The sequence below is a fragment of the Eptesicus fuscus genome, chromosome 8 (genome assembly GCF_027574615.1).
Source record: "Eptesicus fuscus isolate TK198812 chromosome 8, DD_ASM_mEF_20220401, whole genome shotgun sequence".
NCBI classification, from domain to species: domain Eukaryota; kingdom Metazoa; phylum Chordata; class Mammalia; order Chiroptera; family Vespertilionidae; genus Eptesicus; species Eptesicus fuscus.
Genome location: NC_072480.1, coordinates 76,934,429 through 76,951,858, shown reverse-complemented (window position 1 = coordinate 76,951,858; position 17,430 = coordinate 76,934,429). Strand labels below are relative to the sequence as shown.

General features: G+C 41.3%; 1 long non-coding RNA gene across 1 annotated transcript in view; it reads left to right on the top strand.

The window, feature by feature from the left end:
- Positions 1–10,185: 10,185 nt before the first annotated feature.
- Positions 10,186–17,430, top strand: part of LOC129149993 (uncharacterized) — a 33,973-nt gene continuing 26,728 nt past the window's right edge. Inside the window, exon 1 of the long non-coding RNA XR_008556772.1 lies at positions 10,186–10,202. This is a non-coding gene — a long non-coding RNA (uncharacterized LOC129149993). The remainder of the gene's footprint in view (positions 10,203–17,430) is intronic.

The window sequence follows — 17,430 nt, the reverse complement described above, 5'->3', positions numbered from 1 at the left end:
AGAAGAATATTAGCACTTATGAATTATTTTTAACATAAAAACCCACATCTGAAACCTCTATGTTTCTGGAGTACTAGTTCTTCATTCAGACTAGTAACTTTTCACTTTCTATTGTTTACTTCCACTTCTCCAAATCAGCTCTTCCTTCTTCTTTTATGTTTACTTCTTGCTTTTATATTATATTCTACTGCTAATTGAATACCTTTCACCACTCAGACTTTACATGCTGTTACATTTCTTTTCAAAAAATTCTTTTAAAAAAAAAATCACCTTACTTTTCTTCCTGGTTCTCCCTTTCTCCTCTGTAATCTTAGAGCACTCCTTCCTGGCATTTCATACTTTTTACAGAATTACATTAATTGCGATTGCCTCTGAGCTTTATATTTAGCAAAATTATGCTTGAAGGCAAACTACAAATATGCTAACTGCCTCCAAACTCAATGCTGCCCTTGAATCTGCCAGTAAAGCTGTCTGGGAATAAAGGGGCTAGGCAGTGGTTTGCTCTGCTGGAATATTACTGGTTCTCCTAATGGGAAGTCAGGCTTTCGCTTTTCACAGGATCATACTTTTTCTAATCGAGTCATCTACCATCACGTGCAACCAACAAGGGACAGATCATTGCTCTGAGACGAAGGCTGCACAGGGTGCCACAGTTCCTCCTCCAGCATCAACACCTCCTTCATCTGTCTAAGAAGAAAGACACGTTCATCTTTAGGAAGATGAATAAAATTAGCTCCAGTGGACTTTGATCAAAACATATGTTATTAGGAGAAAAAAACTAAATCCTAAAAGATTCAACTGTCAATCTGTGAATCTAAAGGTTTCATGAAAAAAAAAAAAAAAGTAGAATCAAATAAAGTAACAGCACCTTAGCTGGTTTGGCTCAGTGGACAGCACATCGGCGCTCGGACTGAAGGGTCCTGGGTTGTATTCCAGTAAAGGGCATATACTTCAGATGCAGGCTTGATCCCCAGTCCATGCGGAAGGAAACCAACTGATGTGTCTCTCTCACATAGATGTTTCAATGTTTCTCTGTCTCTTCCCCCTGCCATTCATTCTCTATTTAAAAAAAAAGAAAAGAAAAGAAAAGAAAAGAAAAGAAAAGAAAAGAAAAGAAAAAAGGGAAAGAAAAGGAAAGAAACAGCTGGGAAAGGCCTAGAGATCCCCTAGGGACCTACTCATTTTAAAGATGAGGAAATGAAGTCCAGCGGCAGGAAGGGACTTGCCTAAGCCTCATGAAAGACTGTGCCAGGAGTAGAACCAGGCACACTCCAATGTGCCCACTGGAGTTTGCTGGAGATGCCGATGTCAGTCTCCTAACAGCCATTGCTGCAATTGATTGCACTAAAACCTTCTAGAGACCTAGGAATTGTCCTCCAATTCACTGAGAGAAACTGGAGGATGTATTTTCCTATTGTTTTGACTCCATAAAAGTGTACTTACAGTAAAAGTTAAAATTTAGACTGTCAAAAATGCTTGTCTAATTTCACCACGGTTTTGAGTCTTTTCAGCGTACTTATGGTCTGTTTAGTTTGTTGTAGTAAAGGTACATTCAGGATTCTCTTATTATAAATGTACACCCTGGAGTGTGCAGGCAGGGATGCTTTAGTGGAAACATTGGGGAGGAAATTCCCCATTTCCAAAGCATGCATTCAACATAGAAAAACGTAAATGTGTTGGTTTTTCTTTTGGGTTTGATGTTTCTGCTTAGTTCTTAGCCATAGCACTGTATACGGAATAAAATATTTTAGCAAATGGAATAAAATGGAACAGTTATCTGAAGGAACAAGACATCTGGGCAGGAGCCCAAGCACCTGGCTTTCTAAGATATATAACCTCATGTGGAATGGCCGCCCCTTCCTGTGTGTGCGGTGAATGACTTTCATGGGCCCAGACTGAGGTGAAGAGAAATCTAACTGCCTGGATTTTCCTATAACTAAACCTAAAGTCTATCTGAAGCCCCTATGCTTCCTGAAGATAGAAAATATCATCAGTTCCAATTAAACCTATCACTACAGGGCTTTCTCAGACATTTTCGGAGTTTTCTTGCCCCCAGCCTCCTACTCTGATGGATGCTGTATGTTCCAGAGTCTTGTCAGGCATGATAGCCAGGGCAGAGGTGGCTCGTGAGAAAGCACGAGATCTCTAGTTGTTTTGCGTTCTGCCGTGGCATCCAGTGAGGGGAATGATCCTGCCTGGTGCTTGGGTGTGGACTTCTCTGCACACTGGCACCTGCCGGGTGAATTCATCCCTGCCTTCCTACAGGCTGTAGGATGCACCCCCTTATCTTGGCTAAGAGATACTCTTCAGATTCCCACAAATAAGACCACTGACTTTTCTATAAGTATGTGTCCCATTTCTCTGTTGTTGTTTTTTTATATATACACTGTTCCCTCTATTCCCATCTTATTCTACATTGTATTGTGCCTTTATATATATCAATGCTGGTAACTGGACATATTATATTAAATCATATATTTTGTTTTCGATCCATATACCATTGGGTTTTCATCTCCTAAAGTAATTGATTATGGAAATGCCACCTCTTTCAGGTAGCTCTGTGATTCCTCTGCGTGAGAAATAATCTCTTTGTGCTCTAAACCTCTGATTACACTTTATATCTCTCATGTTGCTCATCACATATTTTGTATTTTGTTTATTTGTGTCCTTTTCTATTTTACCTTCTAGCTTGTAAGGTGCCTAAGAATAGAGGAGATTAAGTCTTGCTTATTAAAGAATAGCCATAGCATCTAATGCATGGTAGTGCTCAAAATACATTTCTGAATGAATAAAATGAAGATTGTATTAGTCAGCTTTCACTACAATAATGCTGCCTAAAATAATCAGTGTCTTATAAACACACTAGAAGCTTGATGCACAAAAATTCGTGCAAGCGTAGGCCTTCCTTCCCCCAGCTGCCGGCACTAGCTTGCCTTCAGCACCCAGTACCCGGGCTTCCCTCCTCCAGCCGCCGGCAGGCACCCGGGACCCGGGCTGGCTTCCCTCCGGCCCCAGCTTCATCAGGAAGAACATCTGGAAGATGTCTGGTCTAATTAGCATATTACCCTTTTATTATTATAGATTATAGATAGTTACCCCTTGGAGGTCATGGACAGTCTTGGGTAGCTCTTTTGCAGGCTGAGGTTCAATGTGGTCCTGTCCCACATGTCTTCTGTCTGGAACTCAGATGAAGGAGACATTTCTATCTGGATGGTCATTTCCCACAATGATAATTGTAAGATGGGCAGGGAATCTCAAAGGTTCTTTGAGAGTCCACATGGAACCAACAGGAATCACTACTTCCCTCACTACTCAGCCAGAGCAGGTCACCCCGCCAAACCCAACTATACTGGGAAATAGTCTTCTCTCCTTGAGGGTGGTTGAGGGGTGAGATCATACAAGTTCAGAGGTGCAAGGGAATATTTGCTGAAAAATAATATAATCCACACAAGGATGATGAAGGAAGTAGAATGGAAAAGAAGCAGAGCCACAAGGGAGATTGAGCCAAGGTCCCACCAAGCTAAGTAACTGCCCTGAAAAAGCTCTTTCACATTCATTTTCCATCCTTATAGATTTTCTGGTTAGGAGTTGTCATATATATAGCTCTAGCCTGCATGGAAAACATGCACAGATAAAGTAAACTACAGGTCAGCTGTAGAATAACATGCAGGCTTTCCTCTCAGGAAACTAAGATGAACAGCTAATTTGGACCCAGGCTTAGAGAAGAAATGGATGGGTAACTGTACTAAAATAAATTTAATTTTTAAAAATTTAACATCTTTATTAAGATATAATTCACACATCATGAAATTTATCCATTTAAAGTGTGCAATTGAATGGATTTGGTAGATGGAAAGAATTGTGCGATCATCATCACAATCTAAATTTAGAACATTTTGTCACCTCAAAAAAAAAAAAAAAAAACCCTAAAGGGGGTGGGGAGACGTAGAAGAGGATAAAGAGGAGATAAATGATGATGGAAGGAGACTTGACTTAGAGTGGTGAACACAGCACAATATACAGATGATAGAGAATTGAAATCTATATAATTTTATTAACCCATGTCACCCCAATAAATACAACTTTAAAGAAAGAAATCCTGTACTCATTAGCAGTCTCTCCCTATTAAGCATCCTCAGCCCTAGGCAACACTAATCTATTTTCTGTCTCATTAGATTTGCCCATTCTGGACATTTTATGAAATGGAATCATACAATATGTTGTCCTTTGTAACTGCCTTCTTTCACCTAACGTATGTTTTCAAGGCTCGGGCACTTTGTAGCATGTATCAGTACTTCATAATTTTGTATGGCTGGATAATATTGCATTGTGTGGATATACCACATTTTCTTTATCCATTCATCAGTTGATGGACATTTAGGTTGTTTTCACTTTTTGGCTATTATGAACATTTGTGTATAGGTTTTTATGTGAACATGTTTTTATTCCTCTTGGTTATATACTAGGGGCAGGAATGCTGGGTCATATAGTAATTTTGTGTTTAACCTTTTGAAGAACTGCCAAACTGTTTTTCAAAACAGCAGTACCATTTTATATTTTTGCTAGAGGCCCGGTGCACGAAATTCGTGCATGGGGGTGGGGGGTGGTCCCTCAGCCCAGTTTGCACCCTCTCCAATCTGGACCCCTCGAGGGATGTCCAACTGCCTGTTTAGGCCCGATCCCACCGGACATCCCTCTGACAATCCAGGACTGCTGGCTCCCAACTGCTCACCTGCCTGCCTTACTGATTTCCCCTAACCGCTTCTGCCTGCTAGCCTGATCACCCCCTAACCACTCCCATGCCAGCCTGATTGATGTATAACTGCTCCCCTGCCAGCCTGTTTGCCCCCAACTTCCCTCCTCTGCCGGCCTGGTCACCCCTAACTGCCTTCCTCTGCAGGGTTGATCGCCTCCAACTGCCCTCCCTTGCAGGCCTGGTCCCTCTCAACTGCCTTCCCTTGCAGGCCTGGTCCCTCCCAACTGCCCTCCTTTGCTGGCCATCTTGTGGTGGCCATCTTGTGTCCACATGGGGGCAGGATCTTTGACCACATGCGGGCAGCTATATTGTATGTTGCAGTGATGATCAATCTGTATATTACTCTTTTATTAGATAGGATAGAGGCCTGGTGCACGGGTGGGGACCAGCTGGTTTGCCCTGAAGGGTGTCCTGGATCAGGGTGGGGTTCCTTGGGGCATGGAGAGGCCTGGTCGAGGGGCCTGTGGTGGTTTGCAGGCCAGCCATGCCCCTGACAACCCAAGCAGAGGCCCTGGTATCTGGAATTTATTTACCTTCTACAATTGAAACTTTGTAGCCTGGAGCAGAGCCAAGCCTTCTGCTCGATCCGATCTGTGGCTGCCGCCATTTCTGTTTGGATTTGTTTACCTTCTATAATTGAAACTTTGTATCCTTGAGTGGAGGCCTGGGCCCGCCAGAGTGTGTGGAAAGCTTGGCTTCCTCTGTTGCCAGGGAAACCCAAGCCTCCCTTCTGGTAGCCATCTTGGTTGGGGTTAATTTGCAATACTCAACCTGATTGGCTGTTGGGTGTGGCTTGGCTGGTGGGCGTGGCTTATGTAGCGGATTGATGGTTAATTTGCATATTACTCTTTTATTAGAGAGGATCAGCAATGTATAGGGTTCCCAATTTCTTCATTTCCTCACCAACATTTGTAATTATCTGTTGTCTTGATTCTAACATATAATGATATCTCATTGTGCTTTTGATTTGAATTTCCTAAATGGCTAATGGTGTTGAGCATTTTTTCATGTGCTATTGGCCATTTATATATATATATTTTTGAGAAATTTCTACTTAAATACTCTGCTCACTTTTAATTAGATTATCTGTTTCTTTATCGTTGAGTTCTAAGAGTTCTTTATATATTCTAGATACCAGTCCATCATCAGATAAGTGATTTGCAAATATTTCTTCCATTCTATGGGTTGTTTTGCACTTTTTTGATGGTTTCATAAAATTAATTCCTTTTGCCTTAGCTCTTTTTCCCCTCAATTACAGTTTACACTCAATATCATTTTGTATTAGTTTCAGGTATGCAGCATAGTGATTAGACAATTATATACTTTACAAAGTGGTCCCTTGATATTTCAAGTACCCACCTGCCACACAACTCAATCTCTCTCTGTGTAGCTCTGACACTCCCTGAGTCTGCCCAGAGAGCCTTCAAAGAAAGACCACAATGCGGACTCAGGCTGGCCACAGCCTGCAGACTACTCAGCAAGGTGCAAGCTTGGCACGGCAGGGCCACAGGGAGTTGGGAGGTGGCACTCATGCATTCTTCCGGCCTGATGTGATTGGAAGGGAGGGCTCTAATCAGGAAAGATGGTGTCTGTGGGTGGTGTGGAAGAGGTACTCAGTATGGGGCATTGATGTCTGTCCCTTTATTCCTATCCCTGAAGCCACACATCCCAATATCTCCCTGGATGCTCTGAGTTGCCTTCTCTCTGCTAGAGCCTAGGATGAGGGCCTTGGAATGAGATTTTTGTGCACTGGCCCTTTAACAGGGCATCTGGGTTTCTAGCAGACTCCCATCTCACCCTTTTTTGCAGCCAAATATTATGTGAGCTCGTCTTCCCAGCACTGGTACTCCAGCCTGGGGAGCCTGGCATGGGGTTGAGACCCCTTGCTCCTTAGGGGGGAACCTTTGAAGCTGAGGTATCCTTCCAGATTCTCAACCACTACCTGTGGGTGTGGGATCAGCACTTTTCCTGTCTCCACCCTTCCTACCAGTCTTGGCATGGCTTCTTCGGTACATCCTTAGTTATAAGACTTCTGCTCAGCTAGTCTTCAGTTGGTTTTTCAGGTTGATTGTTTTATAATTTAGTTGTAATTCTGATTTGGTCTTGGGAGAAGTGAGTGTAACTTATACCTACTCTTCCACAATCTTGGATCCCCTCTGCCTTAGCCCTTAAGTATTACTTCTTTGGTGTTAATTGCTTCAACTGTAAGAAGATGCTGAACTGGGGGTGCACATGTTTTGTCCCCAAATCTTGGCTTCTCTGTTCAGTTCATCAGCATGAAGGAAGGTTAAATTAGTACTTGCTGAGACTGCCTCCTGATGAGACAGCAGCAATATCTACACTTTTTCTGTTTGTGCACCAGCTACACTGGAGGAGCCCTGAACAAGCCAGCTCATCTGTGGCTTGACTGGTGGCCCTGGGAACAATGTCTGCTCTCAGTTAGGTGACGTTCTTTCTGTCTTAACTGAAGTTCAAGGCCACCAGAGCCTTCTAGCCTGAAATATAAGCATCACTGCTAGTTCTCCTCTGGGTCACATCACCGTAAGAATTTGTTTTCTATCATGTTAAAAATTATTTAACTCTTTACAGTTAGTCTCAGATAATCTAATTAGGGAAGGTACAGTATACTTTGCATGGACTTTAAATCAGGTATCTCCCTTGCAGTGGTTCAAAGGTACCCGAGACAGATTCATTATTTTCAATTAATGTCCCATGACCATACGTGTGTATTCTCAATCCTCAGATCTAAACCCTAAAGGTATGAAATGAACCAACTGAGTGTGCTACACCCATAAGCTTCCAAGCACGAATGTGCCTTTGTAAACCTGAAATCTCTTGAGAGCCCTTTGTTTCCGATCTGCGAGAAGGCTTTGGTGTGTGCAAAGCCTGCTTTGAGTTTCAGGCAGTCTTTCAGTTAGCAAATTGTAAGCTTGCATGGAGCTATTACAGGTCAGATGTTCTTAAATTCATTAATAAAGCTGACTGGAAAGCACAGAAAATTGTGGAGCCATTTATAGAGCTCTCAGAGCTGTCAGATCTGCTGTGGACAGATTTATGGACATTAGTTTCACCACCCCTGCTTTCTATCTTTTTAAGTACATTAGAACATTTGAAAATGTGAATTTTTATGCAGTCTCCATGGGATGATGACAATACTTATTGTCTTAGGTAGGGTTTCCAGGAACAGGTTCTTAGATTTGGAGGTTTATAGGGAGTGCTCTCGGGGACCACTTCTGCAAGAGAGCGAGAGACACAGGCTCATACTATATTCTCAGCATCTGGTTATGCTGGAGCTTAACCCTAGTTATAGGACTAGGGGGTCAAGAGGTGAGGTGGGGGGGAGACAAGATCTGATGGGGACACTGTCTTGTGGGGAGAGCTCTACACTCTTCAAGCAATGGGGGGGAGTCTGTGGCTTGGGCATGAGGCTTTCAGTCACCTATAAATTGTTCTTAGGGTTTCCTTATCATTTCTAGAGTGTCAACGTAACTCAGTAACAGCTATTGAATTCCAGTGTCATTATAGGTACTGTTTCCTCTGAACTTTTCACATAGCTGGCACTTTACATCAGCTCCTGCACTTCCTTCCACTGGTGTGCCATCTCAATTAGCCACTGGTGAGAGTTTTAACAACCAGACCAGGTATTCGTTTCCTAGGGCTGCCATAGCAAACCGGGGGGCTTAAACAACAGAAACGTGTTCTCTCATATTTCTGGAGGTTAGAAGTCTGAAATCAAGGTGTCAGTGGCATAGGTGCTCCCTCTGAAGGCTCTAAGGGAGAGTCCTTCCTTGCTTCCTCCTGAGTCTGGTGGCTGCTGCCATGCCCTGGCTTGTGGCTTCCTGACTCCAATCTCTGCCTCCAGTTTCACACGCCTTCTTCCCTATGTCTCTCAGTCTGCATGTGCCCCCTCTTCTCATGAGGGCACCAGTCGTTGGGTTAAAAGCCAGTCCTAAAATCCAGGATGATTTTATCTTGAGATCCTTAACTAATTACATCTGCAAAGACTCTGTTTTCAAATAAGGTCATATCCTGAAGTTCTGGAAGATATGAATATTGGGGCAGGGGCGGGGGGTTGCACTATTCAACCCACTACAGAAAGCCACTCTGGGTCAGAGGCTATTTGTGCTTGACTTACCACCAGTAAGGTGTTCCACATTGTCCGCCATGTGTCAACTGATCTAGTTCCAAAACTTTGTATTGCCTTTGTCACCCACTCCTGATACCAACTTCACAGTTTGGGTCTTCTGAGAAGCGACCCTGCAGAATGTTTTTAGGAAATGCTCTTAGCACCTGGGAGGGAGGGGGAAGTCAAGCTGCAACAGTTTCAACCAACCCCATAGGAGCTTTGGAGCTAAAATCACCTGTCAGTGGTGTTCTGGGTTGGGCCAAAATGGTTGGATATTTCTATTCCCACATAAACATTATAGTACCAGGTGACAACAGGACGTAGTCCTCATTAATCACACTTGAACGCTCTGCTAATCTCAATCTTTGAAATGATTATTTAAAAATAATTTAAAATGATTATTTGAAAATGATTACTTTAAAAGTAAAACATATTACATGTAGAATATATACATAAGAAAATCAGATCATTCATCCATAATTTCAAGACCCAGAGATAACAACCATTAATAGTTCAATAAATAACTTTTAAGCTTATTTTGTATCTGTTTATATTTTTTCAAAATATTAAACTATATGCACTGTTTAAACCAGCCTTTCCACTTAAAGCTCTATCACTAATCCATTTCCATGTCATTACATTTTCCTCAAATATGTAATGTTTTATGGCTATATAGCATTATGTCACTATAATCAAATTTATTTCACCTATTCTACCACTGCTACATATTTGGATTGTCTGCAATTCTTCCATCATCATAGGATCATCATCATAGTAAATCTTTGCATATATCTCTGCTCCTTCCTTCGGGATAAATCTTAATGATATAATTCCTGAGTCAAAAATTAAGAATATTCTTCAAAATCTTTGCTGATTATCTTTATAGAAATTAGTTATTCTTGAGGAAAGCGCGATGTCATACACAAATCATTAAAAAGTGTGAAGATTCATTTAATAGAGACATTGTACCCATCGGTGTGCTGGTCAGTGTGAACAGCAGACCCTTCAGCGGGGAAAGAAAAGGTTCTGATTTGTAGCACTTGGTGCTTCTGTGGTGTAAATACTTCCACTATCAGTTTCAAGCTATCGTGGTGACGTCATTGCATGGGGAGTTGGGGAGAGGTGCGCACGACCCACTCCAGCTCCAGCACAGCACTCATTGCACCCAATAGCCGTAATTAACAAATATTAACAATTTTTAATGACATTTTTCACAGAAGAAATAAAACATTATGAATAATGTTGAAGTCCTCCTTGTCTCTCTCCACAGATCCATCTCCTCACCTTCCTTCCCCAGAGACAACTACTATCAAGAATCTGGTATGTACTTTTCCGGATGCCATTTTTATACTTTCCTACACATATAGGTTATCAAAACAATACCTAATTATGCTTTGCATACTTTACATTTTACCTCATGCTATTATACATATTCTTCAACTTCCTTTCCTCTTCAGTATTATGTTTTAGAAATCACCTGTTACATGATCCCACCTCCCCTCTATTATGCCATCCTTTCCAAGTAAAAGTGATATACTTAAGAAATGCCAGGGTTGGGGGTCATCTGGTCTAACTTGCAGCAGCTTTTCCATTAGTGTAATCTTCTTTTCCTCGTGGGACTTGAGTGACCACTTATTGGTACTTCCCTTTTTTTTCTTGGGGGGATGAGGGCAGTAACAAATTAAACTAAGTGCTTGGTTCATAGGCATTAGAAATAGAAGGCACCTTGAGAGGCTGGAGCCAGCCTGCTGCCTTCAGACAGTTATGCCAGGAGAGCAAGAGAGGTTAAAGCCCCTCCTCAAGGCCATCCAGCTGGAACATGGCAGACTCGCTGCCACAGTCCAGGTCTCCTGTTAAGATCTCCTTCCCCTGCACTGAGCTTCGGTGTGAGAGTAAGAGTCAGCGAGTGGTGAGAGACAGCACGTTTGTACCACTACTTCTCCTTGACAAGCTGCATGTTCAAAGCATAGAATGAAGAGATGAGGGTAGAATAAAAAATGGTGCCTGTAGATGGCATATTTTGCTTCTAACTCACCAATTTGGAAGGATTTCGGAGAAGAAGCTAAAACTGGAAAATGTGGCTCAGAATAAGCACCTCACCAAGGGAACAGAATAGCCTTCTTGTCCCAGTCCCACCTGTAATAACATTCTACCCAGATAATGAAACAAACATACATCCTTCCTGCTTCACTGCTTCTACTCGATCATGTCTGCGCCATCCCTCCCATCTGCTGACACCCCAAACCTCAGGACAGCCTGAGGATGCAGTGCAGGGTAAAGAGGGAAGATGCTGAGGGGATCTTTCTGCCAGTTTCAAGTGGTTTTTATGATGCAGAAATGTGTGTGTGTGTGTGTGTGTGTGTGTGTGTGTGTGTGTGTGTGTGTGTTGGGGAGGGAGCAGTCTTCCTCATGACTGTCCCTGAAGCTAGTCTTTCCTAACCCACGAATGAGGTTTTCTAATTGGCAGAGAAATAGCCTCTCCCACTACAAAAAGAGCTAGTCCTCCCAAAAGCTCTGGAGAGATAGAAAGATCTGAACAAACATAGACAAAGACATTGACTTAATGCAGATGCTGACACCCCAAGAAAGAGGAGGAGAAAAGGGAATATTTTGGGGGAAGCAGCGGCATTTCTTGAAAGGAAGGAGAAAGTAAAGGAATGAAGTAAAAGATCATGAATTGGCAAAGGGAATTTGTCTTGTAACGTTCATAACCATGTCAACAACCAGAGCCTGCAAATAAGTGACTCTGGAAGCAACAAGGAAAGCACGGAGCTTTAGCAGAGGGTCAGGAACCCAACCTCAACATGAAGCCTGCTCACCCCGGCTGGGGAACCATCTCCCTGTCAGGAAGGACTGAGGCTCAAGCTGCACTTGCCCTGGAATGATTTATTCATAGATAAATTATACAGCTATAATTGAGCACATAGATTTAACTGAAATATTTAGTCACAATATTACTCATGCCATGCTTGTTGAATTAAACTTAAATGATCCTTTTGCATTTAAAGTGCCATTAGGGAGCTGGCGAGTGGGAGTGGGGGTAGGGGAGGTGGGAGGAGGGATGGAGGACCCCAAGAATAAGCTGTATTCTACCCAGCAAAACCCATCCTGGATTGGGGCTCCCTGTCCCTATACCTACTTGCTGGAGAGGAGGGTGTGAAGGAGTTAAAGTTCCCACATGGCAGTTCCATCGCATAGTTGAGGGTGTGCTGTTGGACTGAGTCAGTGAGTGAGTCCAATCCCCGCTCCACCCAGGAGTGAAACGACAATGGAGTCTTTCAGGGCATAGGTGTGAGTCATGCTTGAGCAGCAACCATGCAATGAAACACCATGACATCACCTCTACGGTCTACCACTTGGCCCCCAGAACGGCCGTGGAAGCAGTGATTGAATCTGAATCAAATTCAACTCTATTAAGTTAACCTTTGCAAGGTCAACATCTGCTGCTGGCTTTTTGGCCAGCCAGAAATCTCGAAAATGAGTGTAGGTGGCTTGGTTAATGAGGCTTCCATAATAGAAATCTGGGTCCTGATTAAATTTTGTACAGCATGTGTTTGTGGACACCAGGGTGTCTATCTTGCTGGGTTTCTCAGAGTTGTCAATTTTATGTCAAAAATTTTAACAGCAAATGCCCTTTTGAAAAGCATCCTGCAGAAAATTTTCATATATGTATCAACAACTTTGTGCACATATACACATATATATCTATATATACATACACTGAGTGGCCAGATTATTATGATCTCTGAATGCATAATAATCTGGCCACTCAGTATATACATATTAGAGGCCCAGTGAATGAATTCGTTCATGGGTGGGGTCCGGCCAGCCTGGCCAGGGGGCAGGGACATGGGCGGTTGGCCAGCCTGCCTGCTGGTCGAACTCCTGGTCGAGGGGGCAATTTGCATATTAGCCTTTTATTATATAGGATATACACTGAGTGGCCAGATTATTATGCATTCAGAGATCATAATAATCTGGCCATTAAGTGTATATATACTTATATATGTATATTACAGGCACTTGATGCTTATGTATCTATATATGTATCTATAGGTAAAGTTGTTCATTGCAGAATTTTTTGTTGCAACATTAAACATCCAATACTCAATGCCCAACAGTAAGATATTTTTAATTACATTATGGCCCATCTATACAGTGGCATGTTATGGAGCTGTTGACAAGAAAAAAGTATATTGAACTGTATTAGCACACATAATATTATTGTTTAAAATGTTTAAAATATGTTAACTGAAAGAAAACTATGTGATAGAAAGAACTATGCAGTAGGGTCCTATTTAGAGGATAGACATAAATATAAATATTTATTAGTGCTTAGACAAGTGTATGAAAAAATAGGGAAAATAGCTATTCACTGGGTTAGGCTGTGGAGAGGGATTGGTGGGCTGGGAAAGGTAGAGCAGGATGAGGGAAAATGTTTGTTAAAATGAGGATTTTTCCTTAATGTGTCTTGTAAAATATGCCAAACATTTAAATAAAGAAAGACACACAAAATGCATCCACTGGCTGAAAATGTACTTTAAGAATGATTCCAAGTTTCCATAAAGGAGGATTCAAGTGCCCCAAAGCAATTTCATGGTTAATGGTTTTATACTGTCATGTCTTCCCTTTAGCACCATTTTCAAGGAATCGGGCATTCTCTTTCTAGATATTTCCTTTCTCGATAACTCAGACTACCATTGATCTAATAATAAAAGGAAGCTATTAGAGACTGTGTGCCAGATATTACTCATGCTTGATAAATTGCACGCCCAAGGGAATATGAAAAAAAAGCACATCAACAAAAATAGAATTTAATTCACATTGATTAAAACAATATGTGCCAAACAGCTCTTTTTGTTGGAGAGAAAAAATAGTAGCATCTATCAAGAAATTTAACAACTGAATATAGAAGATTATGGCCCCCACAGATTTCAATTATTCAATGAACTTTTTATTATTTTGTATCAGACATTATGCTGAGGATGAATAGCAGGACAGTATAGTGGAAAAAAACAGAAAAGCTAAAATAATAATTACAATGCAATGCAATAAGTGGTAAAATGGAGGCCAAGAAGAAAGTACATTTAAGCAAGTTCAAACAGCATACAAACCCGGAAAAAATGAGGTTTTGAGGGAAAGACAAGAACACTCCTGCTCTGGGGTATGGAGGACACAGATCTCAAACTGCCTCTGTCTACTCACCATGTCCACTTGGCTTTCTAGTAAGCATCTTAAACTAAATACATCCCAAATTGGGCTTCTTATTCCTACACACACACACACACACACACACACACACACACACACACACACAGCTCCTCCATGGTCTTTCTCTTCTTAGTTCATGGCAAACCCATCCTTCAGTTGCTCAAACCAAGTGCCTGGGAGTCACTATTGAATCCTTTCTATTCCCCAATCCAGAGCATTAACAAATCTTTTGGCTCCACTGAAAGGATCCAGAACCTGATCATTCTCTCCAGCTCTATTGCTCCACCCTGGTCCAAGCCAACATCATCTCTCACAGAACTGCCCCACTTCAATCTATTCTCAGCATAGCAGACAGAGTAATCTGTTTATATGGTGAGATAGACCATGTAGTTCTCCAGCTCAAAACTCCCCAGTGGCCCCCATTTCATTCTGCATAAAAGCTAAAACCCTCTCTGTGGCTGACCAAGGCCCTCAATGACTTGATGCTTTCCCTCCCCTCAACCTGCATACCTTTCCTCTACTTGCCCTTTGGCCCACTCTTCTTCACCCAAAGGATCCTAGCACTTCCTCCAGCCTCCTGCAGACATGCTTGCTCTGCCCCCTCCAGTTTTATTCAATGACCCTTCTCAACAGATCTACCTAATCACCCTCATAAAATTGCAATCTTTCCTCTTAGACCTTATTCTCTTCTTTTTAATTTTTCTCGTGCCATATATAACTATCAAACACACTCTATATTCTACATACTTAGGTTATTATCTGCTACCTACAGCCCATTCCCAAAATATAAGCTCCAGAGGGTAGAGATTTGTGTCTGTTTTGTTCACTGCTGTGTCCTCGGAACCCAGAATAACACTCGACATATTATAGACATTCAATAAATATTTGTGAAATTCATGAATGAATGAGTGGAGTCTGAATGGGGTATAAAATAATCAAAGTTGAGGTTAAAGGGATACACAAAGGCCCAGCTCTTGAAAGTGCCATGGGAAGATTAAGAACTCTGAACCTCATCAGACAATAGAAGACCACGGGAACAAGAGAGGTGGCTATGCCGTGCGTGTGTGTGTGTGTGTGTGTGTGTGTGTGTGTGTGTGTGTGTGTAAAATGTAAATACATAGACAATATAAATAATACAATGGGTGGGGAAAGACAGGGAGAAATCTTTAAAAATTATTGCAATGTTATTTGACAATGATGTTGGAAAAATGACGCAGATTCTAGGACATTTGAGAGTAGAATTTGTGAAGTATCGTAGCTAAGTTAATGTGCAAGATGAAACAAAAGGATGGCCCAAAGGTAACTCTGAGGCTCTCTTCTGGGGGTTTGGATATGTGTTTAAATGCCATTAAGTAAAATTATAATTTAAGACCTGCAAGGAAGGTGCTAAAATCCAATAGTGTTATCTTCTAGGAGGAAATTCAAACTGGCTGGCTTCTGGACTTTATAATCGATCTCATGCTATGAGTCCATTTTTACATCTTATATCAGATGGTGAATATACTAAGCTATGGCCTACCTTTTTGTTCCTTAAATTCATATTCCCTAATATGAATTTGAATCTAAGGCTGGAAATATGGGGAGATTTAAAATAAGCAATTCATACTGAGGTTGTAGACACCCGAAATGTATTAGATAATACAGCAAAATCTTATGATAGAGTGCTTCCAGGTCGCAGAGGAATTAATGACCATAAAGCAATTCATATTCTGCTAAATAGAAGAGAAGAGGGAGACTAAATAATAGCTGAGTGGATGCTGACAAAATACTTGCTAGCATTGTATAACAGGTTAGAGCAAGCATCACACTATTCAAGCTGTTTTTGTTTTTTTTATAAAGGCATCTTAGGACATGCTTTGAATACAGATATACTTTATCTGCATATTAAACATGTGAGCACATTCATAGCTTCTGCAAATAAACATACTTCCTGTTGTTTTTTCTGAGCTGTGTGTGATCCTCTCTGTCTAGTTTTCATTTTCTAATGTTTCCTAAAGACATGAATCTAAGAAATGCTTCACTTTCCTCTTCATTCTGTTACTAGAAAAATTCCAGTGTAATAAAAACAAGAGGCAGGCCCAATGGTCAGCCTCAGCTGCCGCCTGGTCTCCAGGGCAGGTGGATGGTCCTGATGGTTGTGTTCCCAGGAATGTCAGTTCAGGACAGATAAGAGGAGACAGAAATTCAGGTTTTCATATGAAATCTCTCTTTTAAAAAGGTTAGCAAGCAGGTAAAAAATGTTACAGCACTGTGCGGGCCAACAGTATACACAGAAACTAAAGCTATCTGCCAGCTCAAGTAGAAGTTTGAACGCTGCGCTAGAGTCTATAGAACTCTTTCAGGTACATTTTCTTGACTTCATAAGGGCCCGGGGAGACAGGCATGTTATCATTTTCCTTTTCTGATACGGTAGTGGTCTGAGAGAGGATGAGAGGCTTACCCAAGTTACAGAAATCCAAGCCTTCTTAAGTCTAAGCCTCTCAATCCAAATCTTGTGCCCTTGCCTCTACTCCATAATGTTTTAAACCCTCAGATGCTTGAGACAAACTTTTGATTCTGGTTACTTTCCATTTCCTTCAAATTACACAAATTATTTGAGATCAAAGTAAATATACAAAAATTAATTGTATATATGTAATTTCATTGAACTCACCTTATAGATTAAGAGAAAAACAATAGCGTAATCATGAAAAATGCAGTAAAGTTTACTAGTCTTCAAAATCTCAGATAACTTAAGTCTAATCTTACCTGGACGACGTGTATTTGTTTCTCTCTTCCTTTAACATGTAGCTAAGCATAAGTAAAATAAGATACATAACTAAATACTTCTAACATGTCAAGAATGCTACTGAAAACCTGTGTATTAGATTGCATTTATGTAGCACTTAAGACTTTATAATTATATGTTAGTTATACCTTAATAAAATAAGGCTTTTTAAGTTATTTCTACATATATGATCCTATTTGATTCTCACAACAACCTGTGACATATAGGAAAGGTATTACTGTCCACTTAGGGGAGATGAGGAAACTGTGGCTCTGAGACATGGAAAGATCTATTGGTGAAAGGTCGTACTGTTTATGAGTAGAGACCAAGAAACTAGCATCAAGGATGAGATTTTCATACAAATTCTGCCACTACATAGCCCTGTGATGTAAGCAAGACACACTTCTCTGGACATCAGTCCCCTCTTTTAATGAAATAATGGGCTTTAACTATATTATTTCTAAGTCCCTTCCAGCTCTGACATTGCAGGGCTTAATGCCAAGTCCCAAGGCCTCTGATTCCTAGTCTATCACTCTTTTCACCACTGCATCCTGCCTGCTCTGCTCTAAC